At 45.4% G+C, this 26,393-nt stretch overlaps 1 protein-coding gene across 5 annotated transcripts in view; it reads left to right on the top strand.

Moving 5' to 3' along the window:
• The first annotated feature begins 18,828 nt into the window (after positions 1-18,828).
• The window catches only part of fam168b (family with sequence similarity 168 member B), a 59,918-nt gene continuing 52,353 nt past the window's right edge, over positions 18,829-26,393 (top strand). For 2 of the 5 annotated variants that reach the window (XM_068041995.1, XM_068041992.1), the window contains exon 1: positions 18,831-18,970. The gene's annotated coding sequence lies outside the window, so the exon portion shown is untranslated. Of the gene's footprint in view, positions 18,971-26,393 lie in introns of all 5 variants that reach the window. The other 3 variants (XM_068041996.1, XM_068041998.1, XM_068041997.1) reach the window with 3 other exon arrangements.

Below are 26,393 nucleotides of genomic sequence, written 5' to 3'. Positions count from 1 at the left end.
GTAGAGTTACGTGTCACATGACTCCAATGCAGCAGTGAATGTAGCTCTCTGAAGCACACTTACACACAACAATTAGTTCCTAGCTAAGTAGTTCCTAACTCTTTACGAATAATATAACAGTATATAATACTGGAATGCAGGCTTCTTCACAATGCAGGATGCCATTGAATGCACGCACATCTCTTCGTGGGTGCTGCATACCAACTCTGCTCTATTTTTACGACCTCATTAGAGGCAGTTAAATTTAAAACAAGAGGTATGAGCTCCCCAGACTGAGTTAAGAATGACAACAAGATTTCACATTTTAAGACTTTTACTATAACAACTAAACTAAAAATCAACATTAACTAAACAGTAATTAATAGGTAGCTAATACACTAAATTACAGAGAAAGATATTTCCCATTAACTTATGAACACACTTGAAAACTCCACACCACATTTATACATTACACTGAGTTCTCATCGAAAAGGTATCCTTGCAGTTAAAAGTCCCAAACTCCACCGAGTTGCAATGGGTTGGATCTCCCAGTCCTTTTCAAAGCCAGTGTCCTCTTTGCTCACTTCTTCCGAGCACATTCAACTGGACTTCCATTAGTAAGGCAATCTCTGGTGACCCCATTGGTCTTTTCTCCTCTGCAAACAAGGTGCAAATCTGAGCAGCCATTTGCTGTATTGGTGATCTGAGCGCAGCTGTTTTTCTCTCTCTCTTTAGGCTGGATAGCTGACTGCTGGGGGTGAAATATTATGCTGCCCACCACCGTGGATTTGGTGGCATGCAGGGTGATATAATTAGGTGGGAGGTGTTTTTTCGGATTCCTGACGGCGGGATATATTAGAGGAATTAAGTCAGTGGTGGGTTTGCGGCATTCCAGGGTCCCCCCAGCACATTGGTGGATTGCTGTTTTGCATTCATTTAAATAACATGAATATTCATTACTCAATGCATAGTTACAATTTAGTCCTATCTGCTGTATTAAGTGAATGGTGAGCGATATTCCCATACCACCCAGTTCACAAATGTTTCAACGTGGCACACAACAGTCGGATTTGTGCAGTTGAGTCTCAGGTCTGTGCTCTTCTCTTTTAGACGCATCTGCTAAACTAACGCCAGCATTGGAATGGATGTTTGCCTCTGGGCTCAGCACCAGCAAGGATGAATCATCTCAGGGGATGGTGGCGACAGCATGGGCGGGGCCTACATGGAACAGCAGGGGAGGGTAGTCAGGAAGGGAAGGGTGGGGTCTCGGTTGCATGTCGGAGCAGGGGAAGGTGGAGTTGAACATCCAGGTTGTTGAATGGTTGATGTTGATAGTGAATATGCATTTTGTCGGCTGCGGGGGTGGTGGGTGGACTGGATCAGTATTGTGTTAAGATATTTGGCAAGGGTTATAATGTTTGACTGATCAGTTTTGATTACTTGGGCCTCCGGGTGGAGCTGCTGAGCAAGATTGGAACTGTGGGAGTTTTCTCGAAGCTTCCGAGAGACATTTTGAATCTGTCTCACTTAACACAGGCAGCTATTAAGATAGACCGCAATTGTTGACAACGCGATCGGTAGGTGGCGCTGTTTTGGCACATGCGCAGATACAGCATGTGCCACGAAAACGTCACAGCCTGCGACTGTTGCAGCTGCCAGGACTAAAGATGGCGCTGCTCAAAAAATCACGGAGATGAAACCTAACAAACACGTGGCAGAAATCAATGGCCGGAGTGAGAGAGTGGAGCGGGCCGGGGAGAGCAGCGCGGGGGCCGGGGACAGCAGCGCGGGGGCCGGGGAGATCAGCGCGGGGGCCGGGGACAGCAGCGCGGGGGTCGGGGAGATCAGCGCGGGGGCCGGGGACAGCAGCGCGGGGGCCGGGGAGATCAGCGCGGGGGCCAGGGAGAGCAGCGCGGGGGCCGGGGAGATCAGCGCGGGGGGCGGGGAGAGCAGCGCGGGGGCCGGGGAGATCAGCGCGGGGACCGGGGACAGCAGCGCGGGGAGACCAGCGGTAGCGGTGCCGGGGAGGGGGGGGGAGAAAGAGGGAGAGGGAGAGGGGGAGAAAGAGGGAGGGGAGGAGAAAGAGGGAGAGAAAGAGGGAGGGGAGAGGGGGAGAAAGAGGGAGAGGTCAGGAAGGGGGGAGGGGGAGAAAGAGGGAGAGGGAGGGGGGGAGAAAGAGGGAGAGGGAGGGGGGAGAAAGAGGGAGAGGGGAGAAAGAGGGAGAGGGGGAGAAAGAGGGAGAGAAAGGGGGAGGGGGGGTGAAAGAGGGAGAGGGAGGGGTAAGGAAGGGGGGAGGGGGAGAGCTGGGGGGAGAGGGAGGAAGGGGAGAGAGTGGGGGGGGAGCAGCGGAACGGAAGAGGAGTGCCTTTTTCTGTGCATGCGCCATAAACACAACAGCAAAAGACTTACTGGCCAGTCCCTGGACCCGGTGACACCAAGGTCTTCGCACGCTCGCTCCCCGCGGCTCTCTACGGCCTCTCGCTTCCGGCCCTCTCCATTCAGCCGTTCCCTCCAGCTGCGGATGCCCAATCCAGTTGCTTTCTCTACTTCTCCTCAGTACTTCAGGCATTGCAACTGTTTGGTCCCTGCATTTTGCATGCTCCCTCTCCCCACCCCTCCCCGCACTCCCCACCCCTCCCCCTCTTCAAACACCCCTCCCTCTACCCCCCCCACCATAGTTGAATATCTGAAGTGCAGTTGCAAAGTCGGGGAAATAGCATGCAAAACAAAACCTCAACAATTCTGGGTTTAATTATTGAAAAGTTTTATTAAGTTCATTAAGTATCCGAGGAACTGCTGTGCATGGATACATGAGTGTTGTGTCCAGCATTCCCGTTAGACAGACAGGCCGAGTCTCTGCTATGCACAGCTAAAGAGATTGTTCCTGGAGAGCCTTGTGGTGAATGAACGCTTGGCTCTCTATTCCACTACTGTATTGTCCATGTGAAGAAGGCAAAGTCACAAGAGTCTGAGCTCAGTCTATTCTTGGTGAATGTTCCCCAAGCGCATCCCAATGTGCATTCCCAATTCATCCATAAATGCAATGTTCCTTTCCACATCGTGATGAGCTCCGCAGCATGATCTAGTTGCCTTCGTTGCTTGAATGCTGACCTTAAGTCTCAAGGATTGTTTTCTCGACGGCATGTTTTACATGAAAAGAAATAAAGCAAATCAGAGTCAGAGCTTGCCTCCCTCCATCCACTGAAATTACTGTTGTGCACACCTTTTTAAGTTCTGCAGTGAAGGCACCAATTGATAACGTCGCCAATGAAGCACTTATTACCCACCTCAGATGCAGGAATCAGCACATCCTTGCGTCATCTCCTGCACTGCCTCCTTTGCTTGAATGCCGTCCTTAAGAGTCAAGGATTGTTTTCTCAAGGGCACGTTTTACATGAAAGAAAATAAGGAAAGAACATCAGTGTCAGAGCTTCCCTCCCTCCAATGAAATTACTGTTGAGAATGCTTTGTGTTCTGCGGTAAAGGCATGTACTGATAACACCGCCAATGAATCACTTAGTACCCACCTCAGCTGTAGGAGGCAGGATGATGTTACTGCCCCTATCTCGTGATGGTTCAATGCTGCTCTCAGGGAAAACATGAATGATGTGAGGGTGCTGGAAAAGAAGCACATTTCTTTTGGGCTATGAACATAAAGCTGGCCATTTAGCCCAGCAGTTCCCTGCCAGTGGTTATGTTACTCGTGCGTCTTTCCATCCATTCCCATTTAATCCTGCCTACTACTATCACCAGTTGTGTTCACAGCAAGAGCATTCACATTTCTGCTACCACTGGACACGGCATGCTTGTTTCTTTTAGTGCTCAGTCTCTTCTTGCTGAATGTTCCCCAAGTGCTTGACCCCTTTGGACGCCCTCTCTGCTTGACAGGCAGCAACTGGCAATTGCGGAGTTTCACAAGGCTCTGCATGGTTGTTTCAACGTCGGATGGGGTAACAGGTGGCTGTGTGTCCATGAGCACTGCCCTGATGGGTGTAGGAGCAGGTAACTGTGTGCCCATGAGCACTGCCCTGATGGGTGTAGGAGCAGGTAACTGTGTGTCCATGTGCACTGCCCTGATGGGTGTAGGAGCAGGTAACTGTGTGTCCATGTGCACTGCCCTGATGGGTGTAGGAGCAGGTAACTGTGTGTCCATGTGCACTGCCCTGATGGGTGTAGGAGCAGGTGACTGTGTAACTGAGCAGCAAGGAGAGGGTACCGCAGGTAGGGGAAGTGGAGATTTGAACAGGTAGGCATATGTATGGTCCATCAGATCATTAGGCCAGGGGGTGAGACGCTAAGGATCCAGGGTTTGTGACACGTGACTGATGTCCAGCGCGCGGCCACCTCCATCCGAAGGTGCTTCCGGGCAATTGTTGGGCATCGTAAATGGCTCCATCTCATCAGCCAGTCCTTGCTGCCAGCGGAGAGTCTGTTGCCGCAGCCAGTCCAGTCTCCTCATGAATGCTGCCGTTCCACTCTGCAGAACGGCCTGTTGTAGCTGGTACAATTGATCTGAAAGCAAGCGGTATTTTTCATCGTGGCTGAGGGGCCTTGGCTGTTCCTCTGTAATCACAATGGCAGCAGCCATGCCTGTCGTCGTTGGTGTCTGAGATGCACGCCAGCGACAATTGGGGGCGAGCCTGTCCAAAGGCAGACCCAGATGCCTCTGCACAACAACAGCATGTTTGCAGGGCAACAAAGTCTGAATGGAGAAGATGCAGCTGCAGGTAGCCTGGCCATCATGTATCTGCAGTGTGTACTGTTTGGCGCCAGAAATCACAGTCACTGTGCCTTCATCCTGCTACATGCGGTGGCCCAGACAATGGAAATGTTTTCAGAGCAACTTACAAAGGCAGAGCAACTTACCTTGGAACAATCTCCTGTGTCAAATAAAAATGAAGCAAGTCTCCAAAACGAATAAATAATTCAGATAAAATGCCCGACGAAACCTCCCCTCCTTCCACTTTCAAAAAGTCGCGCCGAAGCTTTGACGCATGCGCAGAGGCCAAACTGGCGCGTCGGCGAGGAAGACGAAATAACGCGATGACGTCATCTGCGCATGCGCACATCCTTACCGGCAGGTCGGACCGCAGCGCATGCGCAGAGTTGAAGAGACTGTGTGCGCATGCGCGTACCGTGTCGTCTGCGCATGCGCAAAGCGGTCCTGGTAAGTCGGACCGCAGCGCATACGCAGGGGGCATGAGACCGTCTGCGCATGTGCGCACCGCGGCGCATCCTGATGACGTTCTCCGATGAAGTAGCGTTGTCATGAATTACTTTGATTAAGATATGTGCTGAAATCTGTAAGGCTTTTACGTTAATGTTAATGTACTTTAAATAAACCAGTTGGTTATTCAACACAGTATGATATCGGCATAGCTCTTGACCAGGTGAGAAGGGGTCTAGGGGTTCCCTCTTAGTTTTTGCCTGGTTTAACCGTAACAGGGTTTAATTTCAGAAACACCGTGTTTTTATCTCCCCCTTAGTGAATCCTTGTTCACTGCTCCAATTGTGAGGCAAAGAAATCAAACAGGTTTCCTTATATTTAAACAAGAAAGGCCGACGTTTATTAATCTTAAACTCTAATCCAGTTAACGACTACAAATATGCAACACGACCATGCTAGCATGCATACGCGATAAACACACAGGCAGATAGAGACAGAAAAAGTAGAAAGAATAAAGGGGAAAAGTTCAAGGCAATATCTGTTAGCTATTTACTACTCTTTGAGTTCAATGTGGAGCCTTTGGTTGCTGGTTAGTCCTGCTATTTGTTGGGGCCCAGTTCACGCTTTAACTTGTTTCGATATTGGAGCCTTTTCTCTCTTGAGGTGCACGTGTCTTCCGTGGGCTTGGGAGAAAGAGAGAGAGAGACAGCCAGGAGAGAGGCTTGCTTGTTCCAGCTTCAGTTGCAAAACCTTCTGAATTGTTTTCTGTGTGGCACAAAAATAAAAACTCAAGTTGGCCAGCAGGTCAGTCATGTGACTAACTGGCTTAACCACTTCTGTGTTTGTGGATTGTATTGTCTTAGCAGGTCCTGGAATGTGCATCATTACACTTTCAATGTCTGGTGATCAAAATCCATTTGGGTTAATTGGGTTAATTCTTTGTCTCCACAAGCACTGTCTCTTATTGTGCAAATGACCTTCCAGCCCAGTGTCTGGTGATCTTCAAACAAATCATTTTTTCACTTCAGCAACAGTTTAAAATTGATGCTTATATGACAAAATTAATATGCCTCATTTTTGGCAGGTGGGGGTCTGCATGACATCAGAGTTAAATCAATATCGAAATTAAACCCAGCTTAAACATAACAAGGGTCTAAAGGGAGGGATGAGTGCTGTCAGGGAGCCGTGGGGCAATTTGAAGGTATTAGCTAGCAGAGGGAACGGTCACAGTCAATGGGGGCAAATGGATTCTGTAGGGGAATGTCAAGACTAATGGGTGGGTATTTGACAGCTTCATATAGAAGGGAATGGGACTCGGCAACAATGGTCAGTTCAACGTGAGGAGGTTCAAGGGTAAGGGTTGGCATGTCAATAATAATGGGAGTTGGAACAGCGGGGAGAGATGGCATGAATACATTGATAATTATACTGTTCACAGTAATGGGGGGAGGCTCAATGGTAACAAGGGAAGGGTAACAGTAACATTGGGTGGGTTAAGGGTGGTGGGTTCAAGCTGAAAGGTTGCAGGAGGAGGTTGGAAGGTGGGGAGACTTGCCCTGAATTCCATGCGCATCATTCTGTCCGACGATAATGGAATCATGTGGACATTCAAGGATTGCAAGGAGAGTGAGAGGAGACAAATGACAGTGGGTGTGTCTTCTACCTGGCTGCCATTTGAAGGCAGATAAAAGGGAGCTGTTCATTGCCTCAATGTTTCAGCTCACTAGCAACAGAGGGCTAAATCGCCACACTCTGCTTATTTATTGTTCAGAAAAGACACAGTGACATGGGTCTCATACACTCAAATTGTCTAGTACCATGGGAAGAAGAACAAAGAGAGAGACTAAGGAGGCCTATTTTCCCTCAATGCATGATGCCTGAGTGCCAACAACAGGCAGAACAGGAAGGTGAGGATACTCTGAATGATAACATCGAGGAATGGCCTTATCTAAGACGGGCTCTGGCACATCACCGTATCCTTAGGACAAGGACAATTTACTTACAAATGTGAGAGGCAATGTCAGAGATGCCTAAAGATGTCATGTGAAATGGTCACAGAAATTTGTAGGATCCTGCGGCATGACCTGCAGCAGCTTGGTTTCGGTGGGAATCCGATGCCAGTTGCCCTCAAGGTGACTGCTGCACTCAATTTTTTCTCCAGCTGCTCCTTCCAGGGATCATTGGGTGACATATGTGGCATCTTGCAGTCTATGAATGACAGGTGCATTAAAGAGGTAACCAATGCCCTTTTCCAAATTGCTAATGATTTAACTACTTACCTATAGAGGACAGCCAGGCAGCAAGGTCTGCGGCCTTTGGTGCAATCGCTGGCTTCCTTAAAGGGCAAGGGATGTTTGACTGCACTCACGTGGCCATTAGAGCTCCCTGGGACTAGCCTGCTGTATGTGAATTGCAAAGTCTTCCACTCTTTAAACGTACAGCTGGTTTGCAACCACAGGAGACGAATCATGCATGTTTGCACACGTTTCCCAGGGAGTTGTCATGACTCCTACATTTTAAGGAACTCCCAGCTGCCAGCAGTTTTCGAGGAACCAGCCAAAGTGGATGGATGGATCCTGGGTGACAAGGATTTTCCACTTTGTACATGGTTAATAACACCAGTATATAATTCCCAAAGTGTTGCTGAAGAGAGGTACAATGCTGCATCCATCAGAGCCATCATTGAAAACACCACTGGCATGCTGAAAATATGATTCTGTTGCCTTGACCGATCTGGAGGGGCTCTTCAGTACACGGCACAGAGGGTGGCACAAATAATCGTTGTCTCCTGTGCCTTGCACGACCTTGCAATTAGGCTTGGCAACATTCTTCAGGCGGAGGAACACCAGTCCTCCTCAGATGAGGATGACTATGAAGAGGGTGAGGAGGAGGAGGACAGCAATGACAATGATGCTGTCATTGATATGAGGGCCATGGAGATACATACAAGCTCATGCAAGTTCATTTCTGCATGTTTCAGCCAACAATAAGCCAGATCATCAAGGAAAATTGGGAGGAGAAACATAACAATTCCCTACAGAATTTCCCTTTTGCATGAGGTTTTATTCATCTCTGCAGTCTTAATGAAGTTTTGCTGCATTTTCATGTGATTGGCATTTGAAATCATCTATGGGCTACATTGATCGCGACCACACACCACTGCAAGCAGCATTGTTGTGACGGTAGAACACAAAAGTAAGATATGACAGTATTGGAAAAAGTTATTAAGTTGAAGATTGAGGGCTCAAATTCCAATGAGATATGGACACTGGACATTTCCCGAGATGCTTTGCAAACATTATTGCATTTCTGCCATAGGCCTCCAAAAAACTTCTTTGTATCCATCTGCAACCAAGTAAAACAATACCGGGAGTGAATCAAATTTTGCACGAAATAAAAATGTATCAATCAATCTTTTCAATTGTGACAATTTGTACAACACCCATATCAACTTCATGATCAAAACTCTTTCAATTTCCTTTTACTCCCACTATGTCTAGGTGCTACCCTGATATTAGCAGCTGAGATGGAGGCAGTCTGCTCAGTATGCTGCCCCGTTGCTATGGGTGACTGTGGCGTGCATCCTCTGGAGGAATGGGGCCTTGATGGCTTCATCCTACTGAGGGTATGCAGCACTGGTGCTTGAGTATCCCCTGCATGCTCGTCTGCTGGGGGTAAAGGATCAATGTCAGGAGGTCGAGACTCTGCTTACCCTGGGGCTTTCCTGAAAAGAAGGTCCCGGGGCAGCTGGCAAGCGCCCCTCCTTCATCTGTGTGCACAATGGCACCTATCTGTATCCCTGAGGGGAAGGACCACCTGTAGGGAAGTCCAGGCTCCTCGTCCCCCTCTCGTTTAGACTCTGATGCATGGAGCCCATGGCAACAACAGTGGAGTGCAGGTCAGATCGCATATGGCTCGAGTGGCCAACCAGACTCGCCACGGAGCACATCAGATTCTCTACTAAAGAAGCCATACGCTCAAATGTCTCAGGACATGGCAGACGTCATGGCTTACATGGACTCTTCCATGGCACGCGCATAGCCACGCATGACCTCAGGCATATCTGACATATTTTGCACATGGCTTTGCTGCACATCCAGCAGACTTCTCACAGCAACAAACAGAGGATCATCATGAGCGTGGGGCTGAGCGGGGGTCTGGTCCTCAGCAGTCCTCCAACTGTCAGGGCACCCGGCTGGCACATGCTCCCTCAGCTGCTGGGACGTGTCTGTATCGTACACACCAGCTTGTGACCCAGATTCTAATATTAACCCCCCGCGGACCGTGTGGATGTATCTGCACTGGCAGAGGTAGAAGAAGAGACAGGTGACGTTGCACCCTCTGGGGCATTGGCTTCTTCTTGCTCCCCAGAGGAGGATTCTTGGGCCACATGGCATTCTGCTACTCGAGTGCGGGAACCTGCAATGGACACACAAACAGAGGCACTTTAAGCATGTGCTTCACATGTGTTCACACAATTTCCTTCAGTTTCCATATATAGCTGCATGAGCAGAGATGACACTTCATCCTTACGCCTTGTGACTCCTGCCTCGCCATCTCCACTCGTGCTGCCTCCCTCCTCTCTCGCCATCTCCAAAGCCTCCTCCTCAGCCATGGTCAGCAGCCTGATGTCAGGGAACCCTCCTCCCGTCCTAGCACGCTCACGCTGGTTGTGGCTTTGTTTCTCCTGCAACAGACTGTGCAGATTTATTGACATGGCAAATGATGTATCACAACCATTGCATCAACATCACTCATTCTGCAGCGGCTTTCGCACAACACATCCAATCACATCAACAATATCAATCTTCATCATTTAGTAAATGGCGCCAAGGCTACTCATGCATTCCACTGCATTCCTTGAGTACACTCTGTCTTAAAGACACGGAGCCATGGAAGAAATCAATGGGGCAGCCTCGCCAGGACCCTTGCTGATCTGAGCAAGACATTGATTCGCTTGTGGCACTGCACGCATGTTCTTCGAGTTACCCCACGGTTCGAGACCTCTTCCGCTACCTCCATCCAAGCTGCCTTGGTTAGGCAGGAGGGTCTTCTGACTCTATCTGCATGGAAGAGGACCTCCCACCTTTCCCTGACGGCCTGCAGGAGAACCGTGAGGCGGGACGCTGCCTGCTGACTGCCATGTCATTCAGGTTGGCTGTAGGGAAAATAAATGGTTTGAAGTTGGTGGTGACTTTCACAAAATAAGGGAGGCAAAAAACATTTTGATTCAAGTAAAAGCTTTAATTTAAGTTATTCTGAAGATACTTACATGAAATGAAGGCTGCTTATCCTTGAGGCTGTAGGCACAGAATGTTTTATATCTGTGGTGATCATGGTACTCGGGGCAATGATTGCGAGTTCCACCAATAAAAGGCCGCCCGCACTGCATGATGCCATGTGTTCCCCGTGCCCATCGCCACAGGACTAATTTATATACAAAATTGCGTGGGAAATTGGATTTGCAGCAGAAGCGGAAGTTATGACAACTTCTGGTCCCGCCATCGGGAATGTTACGGCACTCATAAGATTCCACCCTTGGTCTTCCTTTCTTCCTTTCAGCCTCCACCCATAGCAAACCTCTTGAATTTATCCAGATCAAAAGTCAATAGTCGTTTGCCTTTTACAATTATCAGAGACCATTAGTCTAACCATAGCAAAACAACCTGGACCTTCCTCAAATTTACATTTTAGAGCCCCTTGTGCATTCCCATAGTACCTGTCTTCCAAGTTCCTTTGCCTGTCCTAGTGCTGCTATGCAATGCTTACCCCAGTGGCTGCATCACGGCTGGTGGAAGACTTCTGACTTTCAGTGGAGCAGACTGCAGATGGGCTTGGAAGATGATCTTGAGCAGCTCTGGTTTGGCTGCGGACTGTATCGTCTCAGCATGGGCGGCAGAAATCTGGGATGGCTAGCTGACAAATAAACAGCAAGAGCACTGGTAGAGTGGCAGTGGTGGGAGGATGAATGCTGTGCTACTGAGCGAGGACGGCAGGTTTGTGCTCCATGGAGCCACTGCTACTCCCCTAGGGCAGCAGCTCAGCAATCCTAGTGATCTGTTGGAGGACAGATTGCTGGTCTGCTGTGACACTCTGCAACCCCTGTGCACACTGTAATCCACTGCCATGATGGCAGCAGTCTGAGCTTACATGGCAGTCTGAGCTTCCACTTCAACACTCAGACATTGTTTGTCTGCCACTTATGCTGCAATAGAAGCTGAGACCTCACACATCAGATACATCCTGGTTGGATCCACAAGTGTGCTGATGGAAAGGATGGGCTCAAAGCTCTGTGCAAAGCCCTGTGCCTAGTTGGTGTTGGCTCCTCCATGGTCCTTGACATTGACTGCAGCTTTTTGGCAGGCTTCCCAATGCATCAAGCATTTTGTTATGTACACCCATCAATCTTGTTCTATATACTGCCCCATCGAAGTGCTGATCTGAGTCCTCTGCAGCAGAGCTCAAGTGTGACCTTGCCCTCTTGAGCTGGCACCTGCGCTGCATTTCCCCCTGCCCTGGCTGCAGGTCACTCGTGTCCAATGTCTCACCACATGCAGATCCCACCTCTATACTATCCTTTAAATTACATGCAGTGTCAGTATCTGAGCTGGTGGCATCGAGTGTGAAATTGAATGTCTTTTTCATCACTGTCTTCCTGCTGTTCATGCATTTCTTGGCCAGCTTGTACTTCTTGGGTGTCAGAAAGAAGAAAGACACAAGGGTAAGGTTGTGGTGTGGGAAGTTGGGGAAAGTAAAAGGTGTATTCTTACACAGAGTCACGTGACTACAAGTCATATCCAAAGAAAATGTGGGTTTTTCTTAGAACGTATCCAAAACATATATACTGTAACTGCACGAGCCACATCTCACATCTCTAAGCACATCTCACTCTGTCCGGCTACACCCACAGCTCCCTGGTCATGTGTAACACGACATCACTTCCTCCAGTGACTTTCACTTACAGCTTGTTAAGGCAGTCCACTCTTAAGGTCGTTCCACAACATCCCCATTTTTTCCAAAAATGAAAACATATGTTTGGTCTAACTATACATGATTAAAACAAAATGTTATTTACAAAATAAAGTTTAACACTCTCTGAAACATAAAGGTGGTTTGCTTATTCATCCCAATGGTGTTATTGTGAACCTCTTCCCAAAGCTGAGCTCGCCTTGGCGAATCCTCTGAGACTCTGGTGACTCGGAACTCTGGTTAGCATGTTCTTCCTCTGTGCTTGTAGCCTCTGTATGCTCATTTTCAGACTTTATCTTGGAATGTGTCTGTAATGCCACAGGGTTGTCACATGTAGTGTTGTCACACAGCTCTCTGAGTTGTCTTTGGTTCCCATCTGAGAATCGCACCATTGGGTATCTGGACCTTGTATGAACTGGGCTGGTCATATATCTTAGCAACATCTGCAAGATAACCAGTTACCGATGTGTGAGTGAGGACTCTGACCTTCTGTCCTACTCGAAATCGAGCTAATTCTGGTCCTGCTTGCCTGTCATATGATGCCTTCACCTTACCTTGTTTAGAAAGCTTAGAAAAATGATGATTGGCAACATCACCAATCACTGGCAATTCCTCTGGCCTCTGGGTACTTGCTGCAACAAACTGAAGCCTGAAGAGAGACTCCCGGTCATATTCCCTCTTCATGTCAAGACTCCCAGCCTTTGTGCCGTCCTTTACATGGACCGACCAATACACTTGACTTGGATATTTGTACCATTTTTGGCGTATTATTGACTTCATGCCTTGTGATAATTCGTAAACCTCAGCATACTGGAAGTCCTCCGATATCTGGTCCAGTTGTATCTACAATGTAAAACATTTGTGGTAGCCATTCGGCGATCCTATAGCTGTACTGCAAGGTTAGCGTTCCAATGCACTTGATTGGTGAACCAATTTAGGCTGTTAGCCTAGCTGTGGTGAGTCATACCATAGATTCCCATTTCCTTAAGTACATGTCCTTCAGTATATGGATGGGCAGAATATTTCCACTTGCTCCAGTGTCCATTTTTACTCTGAGTTTATGCTTGTCATTCTTCTGCGGACATATAATCCCGATAATGGTGAATGCCTGATTGTGTGATAGCATTGACATGCTGATCCAAGTAAACTATATGGAATGCTTTCTCACTGTGACTGTACTCTTCATCCACGTCCTCCTAACAATGTGTCTCTCTCCTGACCTGATGTACCTGCTTGGGCGTGGTTAGGATCTGGAATGCACTACCTGAGAGTGTGGTGGAGGCAGGTTCAATCAAGGCATTCAAGAGGGAACTGGATTGTTATCTGAAAAGGAAGAACGTGCAGGGCTATGAAGAGAAGGCAGTGGAGTGGCACTAGGTAAATTGCTTTTTCGGAGAGCCAGCACAAACACATGGGCCCAATGGCCTCCCTCTCTGCTGTAATAATTCTGTGATTCTGTGGTAATTCATATTCAGTTAATGTAGCAAGGTTTATTGACTAAATTAATTCTACAAATTAATTCTAAATTTCAGTTTCTGAGGGGTCGCAAATGATGCTGAATATTGTGCAATCATCAATGAACATCCCCACTTCTGACCTTATGGTTAAAGGAAGGTCATTGATAAAGCAACTGATTCACGGTGGTACTAACCTGCATGGCTGACGGAACAAAATTAAAGCCTATGGTAATTTTCAAACCACACTCAAATTGCTTTAAAACTCGTCAAATTCATTGTCTTCAGTATCTGATGCAAAGAGTTCATTGAATTCATTCTGAGTCACTTTGCCTATGGCATCTTTGTAAGGATCCCACTCTGGATCAGATGTCATAATCTCAGTTTCATAATCATCCCTTTGCAACAAATCATCTTCCTCTCCATCTATTGAATTGAATATTCTGCATTTTTTGAACGATCTGATGACAATTTGTGCACTAATAGCATCCCACGATTTGATGGCGAAACCACACAAAACATCAAGCGGGGTAGTGCGCATATTTCCACTCTCTGAGAAGGTTTTTTCTCTATCAACCATGTACCTTTTCCATTCAGCGCGAACCTGATACTTGAATGGCTGCTTGAAGCACACATCCAAAGGTTGAACTACAGACGTCAGACCCCTGGTATACCTGCAATGTAGTTGTTATTTCTTCACAGGCACCTCTTGATCTCATCAGTTATATGGGATCTGAACTTGTTCCACTTGAATAAGCTGCATTCTTTACATAGGCCACGGGATGCCTATTCCACACGTTATCAGTCCATAACTTCACTCCATTCTCATCCATCCAACCGTTGCCATGGACATGCACAAAACCTCCTACAGGGAACTTGATGTTTGGCATCGTTAATGTTTGAAAATTACCATAGGCTTTAATTTTGTTCCGTCAGCCATGCAGGCTAGTACCACCGTGAATCAGCTGCTTCATCAATGACCTTCCTCAATCTTAAGGTGAGAAGTGGGGATGTTTGCTGATGATTGCACAATGTTCAGCAACATTCGCGACTCCTCAGATACTGAAACAGTCTATGTAGAAATGCAGCAAGACCTGGACAATATCAAGGCTTGGGCTGATAAGTGCCAAGTAACATTTGCACCACACAAGTGCCAGGCAATGACCACCTCTAACAAGAGAGAATCTAACCATCTCCCCTTGACATTCAATGCATTATGATTGCTGAATCCCCCACTATCAACATCCTGGGGGTTACCATTGACCAGAAACTGAGCTGGAGTAGGCATATAAATACCATGGCTACAAAGGCAGGTCAGAGGCTAGGAATCCTGTGCGAGTAACTCACCTCCTGTCTCTAAAAAGCCTGTCCACCATCTACAAGGCACAAGTCAGGAGTGTAATAGAATACTCTCCACTTGCCTGAATGGATGTGGTTCCAATAACACTCAAGAAGCTTGACACCATCCAGGAAAAAGCAGCCCACTTGATTGACACCCCATCTACAAACATTCACTCCCGCTACCACTGAAGCACAGTGGCAGCAGTGTATAACATCTACAAGATGCACTGCAGCAATGCACCAAGGCTCCTTAGACAGCACCTTCCAAATCCGCAACCTCTACCACCTAGAAGGACAAGGGCAGCAGATGCATGGGAACATCACCACCTGCAAGTTCCCCTCCAAGCTACAACCATCCTGACTTAGAACTATGTCGCTGTTCCTTCACTGTCGCTGGGTCAAAATCCTGGAACTCCCTTCCTAACAGCACTGTGGGTATACCTACCCCACATGGACTGCAGTGGTTCTAGAAGGTGGTTCACTACCACCTTCTCAAGGGCAATCAAGGATGGGCAATAAATGCTGTCCTAGCCAGCAATGCCCACATCCCATGAATGAATAAAAAAACTTGTCTTCTCATGTCCTGTAGTTTTCACTAGAACTATTTTTGAACCTTTCCACTTCACAGTTCACTTGCTGAGCATGACAAAATTCATGGGTGTTTCATCCATGTTGTCAATGTGGCATGATGAGTACTCATGCTTTTTCCACTGTCTGATGATGAATAGCTGGAAAATGGTAATGCTGGCATTGAGGTATTTCGGTAGTCTCTGAGCAAGCTTGGTCTTCTGCTGCAACACGGGACATTTTCATTCCATAAAGTGGCTACAGCAGCTCGTTGTTGCTCTGAAATCTTTGCTGTACTTGGTTTGGTCCACTTAAGTACGTATATATGCATTGCATTTCTGGTGACGATGTAACCATTCTGACGATTTTCGAGGACCCATTCCAATACCTGCTTCTCAAGATCAGGCCAGTGACTGGCCCCTGTTCTCATGGCACATTTAGTCTCGAGCATCTTCTTCAGGGTGGATTTCTTCTTCCATTCTCGCACGAGTTTTTCACTAACACTGAATTCCTTCGCTGCAGCAGTTATTTGACGAGTTAGCAAATGTTATGACTTTTAGCTTGAAACCAGCTTCAGCCTTCATTCATTTTGCTGGAGGACCTGTATCTCTTCGTTGTTCACCACACAGGGTCTGCTCTGTGTGGGCATGTCTTAAACTCCTGTGTATCTTTGCAACACAGCCTGTATCGCCTGTTTGATCCTTACGCCCAGTTACAAGGTAAGTAAAACATGCATTTGTGGAGCGAAAAATTGAGGCCGACTACTAATGCGAGTATAGCATGTTGTGGCTAAAAAGGGGTGTAGACTTGCACACTGAGTATATACAAAAACATGATTTTTGTGGCTGGAAAAATCGTAGAGAATTCTCTTCCTCACTCAAAGACCCCTTCCCCCCTTACACTTGAGTTCATGACACCAGAATTACAGATGTATGACTTGAACAGAATAACCAGTAAGACAAATTTCTTCTCATAGCTCACAGTTTATCGAATTATCCTTATTGAAGGGTTACACTCAGCAATCACAAGTTACAGTTGCAACAACTACATTACCCAGGACCCTGTCCTGTTAGAGGCTAAACCCTCTATTCCTAACTTAATTTCCTAACTTAATATTTATAATCACCCCTCAGTTGGTCTGCCGATGGTGTTCATAGGTCCCTTGGTGGAGTTGATTAAGCTCTACCATCTTCCTAGAGTGCGAGCAGGAACAGTAATGTACCCCAATCTCCATTTACATTTATACCATTTTCTTGCTGCTGGCTGGGCCATCTCATCCCCAAATTTGACAATGCTCCAAATCTTTATTTCTGATTGGCAACTTATGTCCTCATTTTTTAGATTCCTTTTTTTAAAAAAAAGGTCTTCTGCGAAAGACACTATCACCTATTTCCTGCTGATAATCGATTTCAGGAAGGCCAGTCTTTCAAACCTCTTCAATCCTTAGGTTTACACAGTACTTGAGCCCATCTCCTTCCATTGTCTGGTTCTTAAGGTCATTAGGCGCTAATCCCTTCCTCTATTGTGGTTGCAAGACATATATGCTTATTGCGCCCTTAATTCCCGACTGGGCTACCTGACTGTCTGCTTCAACTGAAACTTGTAACTTCAGCAGAATCTCAAACAAGGAGTTGTCTTTGTTGTCCTTCAAAATGGGTTGTCTTAAACGCCAGGTCAACTTATACGCTGTGATCTATGGTACACAAATCTTTGAGGGTGGCAGGACACGTTGAGACAGGTGTTAAGAAACCATATGGGATCCTTGGCTTTATTGTCAGAAGCATAGAGTACAAAATAAAGGAAGTTAAGCTGAACCTTTTTAAAACACTGGTTTGGCCTCAACTGTGTATTGTTTTCAATTTTGGGCACAACACTTTAGGAAGGATGTCAAGGCCTTGTAAACAGTACTAAAGAGATGGACTAGAATGGCACCGGGATGAGGGACTTCAGTTGTGAGAGGAGACTGGAAGAGCTGGGGTTGTTCTCCTCAGGGTAGAGAAGGTTAAAGGGAGATTTGTTAGACGTGTTCAAAATCAGGAATGATTTTGATAAAGAAGGAGAAACTGTTTCCAGTGGCAGTAGTAACATTCAAAAGAGAACTGGATAAATACTTGAAGGGACAAATCTGCACAGATATGAGGATCGAGCAGGGGTGTTAGATTAATTGGGTAGCTCTACCAGAGAGCTGGTAAACTCATGATAGTCCAAATGGCCTATGTGCCGTACCATTCCGTGATCTTGGTCATGTTCAAACCACCTTCTGCAGTCTATCAAGGACACTTCTGATTGATTATTTTATGTAGTGACGAAATAATATTTGGGATCAAGAATGGCAGCAAACTTTCAACACATACAGCACCTTAGAGTCCATTTGCACTTACCCATCTGGCCATGTCCCCATACCTTTGATAACTACAGCAGGGCATCAGATTATGTCTTGAACCGATTTATAAGGTGTGCTACAATGGAATTCATGGATCAGTCTGATCTGAAAAATCTTCACTTCCACCGCTACCCCGACCCCCCCGCACCGCCTTTTGATGCATTGGATACAGGTTAAGAAGCCAGTTGTCTGCAAGCCACAGCTCCGGAGCTGTAATGGCTCTTTCGAATCTCATTTGCAGCTCCCAACTTTTTCCAGTGGATCGCATTAACATGAAAAAAGCATAAAAAACTATGTCAAGAAAAGTAAGAACCATGTTTTTATTGTGGGGATAAAAGGCTAATCATTATGCTGCATTTTACGGTTTCAAATGATTATTTTCATGAAAATTATCATTGTTCTCTCAATAAACCTGTTAGAGAGATATTCAAGGAACAGGTTTTATGGTTGTGACTATTATTGTTTCTAATATGGCTAAGATGATCATTTATTCTGAATGTGCTATTAGAAACTCTTTTTTAATCACGAGAATCAATAGCTGAAAAATTGTCTTTAATTCAATGCATCTTAAGTTAACATTTGTTTTAAAGATGACTTTACTGATAAAATTATAGTTAAAAAGTCAAAAAACGCGATAATTCTGTTAGGTTTATTTAAATTTCAGATTTTATTTTTATTGATAAATAAATTCAACGCATGTATTTTATATGTAAATTGTGCATTCTACCAGCGACACTTGGCAATTTGCCAAGTATTTGGCTTGGAAATGCCGAATTTTCGTCTTGCAGCTTCCAATAGCTTATGTTTTAGGCTTTTTACTTCATGTAAAAAGGTTGCAGACGCCGGAGTTAAATGATCAGGAAGCCCAAGGTGACAGTGTTGCCTTTTCCTCCAGCCTCACCCTTCTGACGTCATCACGCCGCCTGTGCGGAGCCTTTGCGTCCCGACGCTGCAGTGGGACCGGAAGTGAGATACGGCCGGAAGTGGCGGTGTTGGCTGGCATTTGCTGCGCAGTGTCGCTGATGTGAGGGAGGGAGCGTCGGTCCGCAGAGCAGAGCAGAACAGAACAGAGGCGAGGCGAGGCTTCATCGCTGGAATCGCTCAGTCAGGGTGGGTGCCCCGGCGGTGACTGCGGCTCCTATTGCCGCATCCCCACACCCTCCTCCAACCCCCGTTTTCTCCGTTCCGTTTCGCGGTAGCCGGACTCGGCCTTTATTATCATGATTTGACGCTGAGGCCTGGATTCTTGGCGCTGCCGAGTCCGATCCCTTCCCGAGAACGATGGGCCCGGGCTCTGCGGATCCTCTGGCTCTGGACGACGATCCCCGAGGAGGGGAGGCGGCGGTTGAGCGCTTGTTTGGTTCCTCCTCTGCCCTTGTTTTCGGAGGTGGGTGGTTGAGTTGGGCCAGGGCGGGGGCGGTGTTTCCTTGCAATATCTACACTGCCTTCGAGTCTCTGCAGCCATTGACAATTGGCTGCCTCCTACTTGTCAAGCACAGACATGGAGCAGCATTGGGCTCGCAAACTGAGACCAGCTGATAGAAATAAGGTTTATGAATATTGGAGGCGCATTCAAGTGGTTTTGTAGTTGCTGCTTGAACATTTGCTATTTTTTTTGTACTTTTCTTTATTGTCAACAGTTCCATGTCTTAAGAGATCTGAAGTTTCACAACTGAGATTTAATTACTATTTAATCTACTCTGGTTTTGAAAGAACTGTGAAAGAAAATGCTATTTACAGCAACGTGGATAACACTTAATTTACTGTTTCAAATTAATTGTTAACTAAGTTCTGGCTTAAATTTGGAATGAAAACAGAAAATGCTGGAAATACTCGGCAAGTCAAGCGACATCTGTGGAGAAAGAAAGTTAACGTTTCAGATCAGTTAACTTTAATCAGAACATTTCAATTGTTTCACTCTAATGAAACCCCTTTGAGATATGTACAACATTGCTTTTCATTGTGACTAAGTTGTTTAAGGTAAAGGGATGGATTTATCATAGCAACTTGCAAGACATTTCTGTTTTGTTTAGGAACTGTGGGGCGATGTGACCAGTTGTATCTGCCACAAATATGTTTGATATAAAAAAATTGCTAACAATAGTGAAAAAATGAATTTAGAATGCACTCTGCCTGAGAATTCCTCACAAAGGTGATGGCACCCCATTGGTTTTCAAAGCCCATGTTTCAATTTGCTGTTGCCCCTAAGCTTGTTAAGGGGCATTGGCCCATCAAGCAAGCTCTGCCATTCAGTTTGATTACGGCTGATCTGTACCTCAACTCCATTTACCCATCATAGCTCCATATTCCTTGATACCTTTATCAAACATAAATCTGTCGATCTCTACCTTTGAAATGCCAGTTGTCCAGCATCCACTGCCTGTGGAGGATGGTGGAGAATTCTAGATTTTAGTTTGTTAGTATTCTGCTTATTTGCTCTTAATTCATCACCACACATTTCTGTCGCAACTGGAGACAGAACTGAAACCATCAATACTTCGCTTTGATCTTGTATAATTCGCATCGCTCTCTCCAAACAAATTCTGTAGTTTTCTTACAATATGAGTAGACATAATGTCATGCACCATTGTGTGCCACTGAAATCCCAGTGGCAATACATGTAACTTGTGGTGAATTTTAAATTGATTCCTTCTCATCCTCATAATTAGCAAATTTATGTGGTAACCAACTGAGAATTCTTGTGCTTGTGTTTGTCTATTATTTTCTAATGTAGTGTGGAAGGCAGTGAGGGGTAGATTGACGTTGTGGTATTTTATTTTTGTGTACTTTGGCCCCTTCTCTCGTCTCTTCCCCTAAAGAACTTGGTTGCAAAATACATTCATTGAGTCCTTGGATATTAGTGGTTCCAGAATGTTGAAATGCATGTTTAGACAATGCTTGGAATGAGTTGACTGACTTGTGTGAGTGGTAGATGTGAAAAGCAATTTAGAATAAAAATTGTAAAGAAATTATTGTACTTGTCTTTTCAGTGTGAGATAGTTATAGTTGATTTGAATTATATGCTCTAATATTTAGTTTTCAGATGCTATGACTTCATCCCATCTAGTAGCTGTACTTAGATTATCTGGCAAGCTGAAATGGACAAACTTGCAGCCTTATTTTCTTTGCATTTGTGTTAGCTTTCCTGCTGGCAGCAGCAGGTCAGTAAACAACTAATGCTGAGCATAAATGTAATAAACACGTTTAAGAATTATGTTATGTTGCAGTTAAACTAGGTTTGACATTTGTTGCATGATATTTTGTACTGCGTCAGTGCTAGATGCGTAGTACAGAACCATAGGCTTTGCAGCACAGCCAAAATGTGGTGTTGGTGATGCAAGTGGCTGGCATTGCATTTTGAAATAGAAAAAAATACAGGGAAGTTAGCTGTCGGTCCAGTCAGTTTTTTTTCTATCATGGGAAATTTCATTTGCTGATAGAGGCTGCTGAGAAATGCGCCGTGTATGGCTCGAGTTTGTGAGCATAGAGTTCTGATTAATCTCAGCCACAAGAGGAGCAATATGTAACTGCCATTCACTAAACCTTACATACTTGTATTACAGATCCATTTTAAGATGTACATTTGCAATGTTATACCCCACTGTCCCATTTATATTGAATGCTTGATTGCAGCTGATAGAGGAAAAGGACCTGTATTTGAGTTTGTGCAGTTTTTTAGATTGTGACTCAGCATAGCCAAGATTCAAATTTGTTGTGGATGTACATGACTGAGTGACCCAAGGCCATAAAGCATTTCTGGAATGAATGGCAGTGTTTATATTGCGGTTAGAGGGGACATTTGCTATCTTTGGAGTTGTCTGCAAATCGCCTCTCCTGTCGGGTCTCGGGCCCTCTAAGCGTTGCTACCTTGTTAATCAAGCTGCCAGTATAACCTGGGTCTAACATGCACTTCACATTTGATGAAATACACCTAGGCATTGGGTATTGCCTTGCTTTACCACTGACTTCATATTTACAGCGGTGAGGCATCTGTATGGCTTCCTTTTTAGTAAAGCCTTGCAGTACAGTGTTAGAATCAAGAAGTGACATAGGGTGTGCATTAGTGATTTGTAGCCCAAATTTGTTAATGTTGCCAAGCTCTCAAAACCACAAGCTGCAGCAATTAATACCTTTGTTTTCCCCTGTTGTGTCATCCCACAAATCTGCAGAGCAGCCCTCTTACTAGAAAATACCAGTCATCGCTGAGCATGCATTTGGGCTTTTCTGCACAATGCAATTGACAGGAGTAAAGCAAAAATGCATGTCTTACTGAGGGAGCGAAGTAAGAAAGCCATTATTACAGTGGCCAAAAATCTGTGTGACTTTCACTGGTGTGAAGTGGACTGTTGTTTTAGGAATGGTGTTTTCTTTCAGGTGCAGATGCTGGCGGGGTTGAATGTAGTATTCACTGCGCAGCATTCTTAAGTTATCTTTTATGAAAGGTGAAAGTTATTCAGTTGTGTTCTCATTGTCATTGTACCTGAAGTAATTTTATCAATTACAACCTGTCAGTCATGCAGAAGGATTTCAGTTGTTGCTTAATACTGAAATAGTAATGAATGTAGGGCACCAGTTCCCAACATTTGAAGTGTGCTGAATTACGGAAGACTGTGGAACACGTAAGCATAAATCACTTAATGAATAAACATGAAATACCTAAGTTTATGATTGTTATACTTCCTTAACCATGATCCCAATCCTTGGTCAATGTCATGAAATGGGCTTCTGAACATCATAAAAATCCCATTTTGTAGAGAGTGTGCTGCCTGGGCTAGTGTGCAAATGGGTCATTGAAAGCAAGAAATGCTTGAACCAAGAAGTACCAAGTAAGTTTTTGAATTTTCTTGGATCCCCTTTGGACACGGAACCACGGAATTCAACTGGCTCACCACTGAGAAACAGTTGTACTGCACAGGTAATGCTGTTTCAAGTTGCATTTGTTAAAAGCCTGTTGAATGGAGTTTCAAAATAGAAGCTTTCTGCTATCCCATGTTGAAGAAACTGTTTGTGATTGAGAGTTCTTTTTTTAGATTAGAGATACAGCACTGAAACAGGCCCTTCGGCCCACCGAGTCTGTGCCGAACATCAACCACCCATTTATACTTTTCTTTCTTTTGGGCCTCCTTATCTCGAGAGACAATGGATACGCGCCTGGAGGTGGTCAGTGGTTTGTGAAGCAGCGCCTGGAGTGGCTATAAAGGCCAATTCTGGAGTGACAGGCTCTTCCACAGGTGCTGCAGAGAAATTTGTTTGTTGGGCTGTTGCACAGTTGGCTCTCCCCTTGCGCCTCTGTCTTTTTTCCTGCCAACTACTAAGTCTCTTCGACTCGCCACAATTTAGCCCTGTCTTTATGGCTGCCCGCCAGCTCTGGCGAATGCTGGCAACTGACTCCCACGACTTGTGATCAATGTCACACGATTTCATGTCGCGTTTGCAGACGTCTTTATAACGGAGACATGGACGGCCGGTGGGTCTGATACCAGTGGCGAGCTCGCTGTACAATGTGTCTTTGGGGATCCTGCCATTTATACTAATCCTACGCTAATCCCATATTCCTACCAAACATCCCCACCTGTCCCTATATTTCCCTACCACCTACCTATACTAGTGACAATTTATAATGGCCAATTTACCTATCAACCTGCAAGTCTTTTGGCTTGTGGGAGGAAACCGGAGCACCCGGAGAAAACCCACGCAGACACAGGGAGAACTTGCAAACTCCGCACAGGCAGTACCCGGAATCGAACCCGGGTCCCTGGAGCTGTGAGGCTGCGGTGCTAACCACTGCGCCACTGTACTGAATTTCCAATTAATCTGAAAAAAATTCAAATCAAAAATCATCAGGCAGCAATAGCTGCCAATACAAAGTAGTGGAAGGGTAGTGCAAAAAAAAAAATCAAATTTTTAATTGGAAAACTCTTCAGCTAGCTACTACGCTGATGGTTGTAAATGCAGTATAAATGTATGAATCATAGATTACAGCACATAAGGAGGTCATTTGGCCTGTCATGTCCGTGCTGGCTTTTTGCATGAGCAACTCCCCGAGTCCCACTCCCCTGCCTTTTCCCTGTAGTCCTGCAAACTTTTTCTCTTCAGATAATTATGCAGTTCTCCTTTTGAAGACCTCGATTGATTCTGCCCCCACCACACTGAGGCAGTGCATTCCAGATCCTAACCACTCGCTGCGTAAAAATGTTTTTCATCATTTTACCTTTGGTGCTTTTGCCATTCCCTTAACTCGGTGTCCTCTGATTCTCGACCCTTGCATCAAAGGGAACAGTTACTCCCTATCAACTCTGTCCATACCCTTCATGATTTTGAACGCCTGTTAAATATCCTCGTAACCTTCTCTAAGGAGAACAGTCCCAGCTTCTCCAACCTATCCATGTAACTGAAGTTCCTCATCCCTGGAACCATTCTCATGAATCTCTTCTGCACCCTCTCTGATGCCTTAGCATCCTTCCAAAAGTGTGGTGCTCTGAACTGGACACACTACTCCAGTTGAGGCCGAAGCAGTGTTTTATAACTTGCTTGTTTTTGTACTTAATGCCCCTATTTATAAAGCCTAGGATCCCATATGCTATATTAACCACTTTTTTAACCTGCCTTGCAACTTTTAATGATTTGTACACATATACCCCCAGGACACTCGGCTCCTGGACCCACTTTAGAATTGTACCCTTTAATTTATATTGCCTCCTCATTCTTCCTACTAAAATGAATCACTTCACCCTTTTCTCCATTAAATTTCATCTGCCACTTGTCCACCCATGCCACCAGCCTGTCTGTGTCCTCTTGAAATTTATCACTCACAGTTCACAATGCTTCTAAGTTTTTTGTCATCTGTAAATTTTGAAATTGAGCCCTGTACACTCAAGTCCAGGTCCTTAATGTATATCAAGACAAGCGAGCGTCCCAACACTGACCCCTGGGAACCCCACTATATACCTTCCTCCAGTCCGAAAAACAACAGTTCACAACTATTCTGTTTCCTGTCACTTAGCCAATTTTGTATCCATGCTGCTACTGTTCCATTTATTTCATGGGATTCAGCTTTGCTGACAAGCCTGTTATGTGGCACTTGATCAGATGCGCTTTGGAAGTCCATGTACACCACATAAACTGCATTACCCTCACCAACTCTGTTACCTCATCAAAAAACTCAAGCAAGTTAGTTAAGCACAACTTGGCCGTAACAAATCCGTGTAGGCTTTCCTTATTTAATCCACATTTGTCCAAATGACCATTAATTTTGTCGTGAATTATCGTTTCTAAAAGCTTTCCCACCATTGAGGTTAAACTGACCAGCCTGTAGATGCTGGGCTTGGCCTTGCATCCTTTTTTGACCAAGGGTGTAACGTTTGCTATTCTCCAGTCCTTGGCCTGCACCTGAATCTGTGGAGGATTGGAAGATTATGGCCAGTGCCTCTGCAATATCCACCAGCCAGCCTATTTAATACTTGCACTTTATCAATTTTTAGCCATTCAGTGTCTCAAGTACCTCCCCTTTCACCAGGACTTGGGCAGCATCTTCCTTGGTTAAAAATAGTTGCAAGGTGTTCACTTAGTTCTTCAGCCATGTTTTCCACCTCCATGCGTGAATCTCCTTTTAATTCTCTAATCAGCCTCACTCCTCCTTTTACCACCCTTTTACTATTTGTGCCGAAAGAAGACTTTTAGATTCCCTTTTATGTTAGCCGCAAAGAATAGTGCAGTAAACTGGCGTCAGACCAGATTGGTTACGGCAGTGATTGTGTGCCTTCCTCCCCAGTACTGCCAAACCACAAAAGCCTTCTGATCTCTCTCGTTCTGTTGCTGCCAAGTTCTGGTGCTTCCTACCAAAGTGGTCTGATACCTTGGATATTTTTCTCTATACTCCTGCTCCCCATTCTGCAAAACCAAGAATCTTTCTTTAAACTGTTAAATCCTCAGACCATCTCCCCAATAACATTAAACCAGAGGCATCAGCCCTCTCTCCCAGCACTTAAAACTGATATTGCTAACCTTTACAGCACTAGGACAACATTAGAAGGCGTGGGGGGCGCGTGGTGGTTGGTGGTGGGGTGATGTCTGAGCAGGCTTTAGATGAGCTCTAAGTAGAACTGAGTAGTAGAAAAGTATTTAAGACTTTGTTCTGAGTTATCTACAGCCTTGCTAGTAGTGATGAAACAGTGGGATGCATTTTTGCAGAGATCAGAGAAGCTTGTTGCAGTTAGAACGGGAGAATTCAATTTTCACAGTTTGGGAGAAGAAAAGCAGCTTGAGTCCCAAAGGCAGCATACTACTTAACTGTCTTCAAAGTTTTTTTGGAAACAATATGTTCTTGAACCAATACGAGAATAGACCATATTAGATTTAGTGATGAGTAATGAGTTTGTATTAGTTATTCTAATGGTAAGGGAACACCTAGCTCACTAACCATAGCATGATTGAATTTGATATTCGATTTAAGAAGGAGAAGGGTGAATCACAAATTCAAATCTGAAATTTAGGTATACCAGATTTCGGAGGGGCAAGGGAGGACTTGACCACA

The sequence above is a fragment of the Heterodontus francisci genome, chromosome 11 (genome assembly GCF_036365525.1).
Source record: "Heterodontus francisci isolate sHetFra1 chromosome 11, sHetFra1.hap1, whole genome shotgun sequence".
In the NCBI taxonomy this organism is placed as follows: Eukaryota; Metazoa; Chordata; class Chondrichthyes; order Heterodontiformes; family Heterodontidae; genus Heterodontus; species Heterodontus francisci.
Note: the sequence above shows the minus strand (reverse complement) of the source record. Positions and strands in the feature narration are given on the sequence as shown.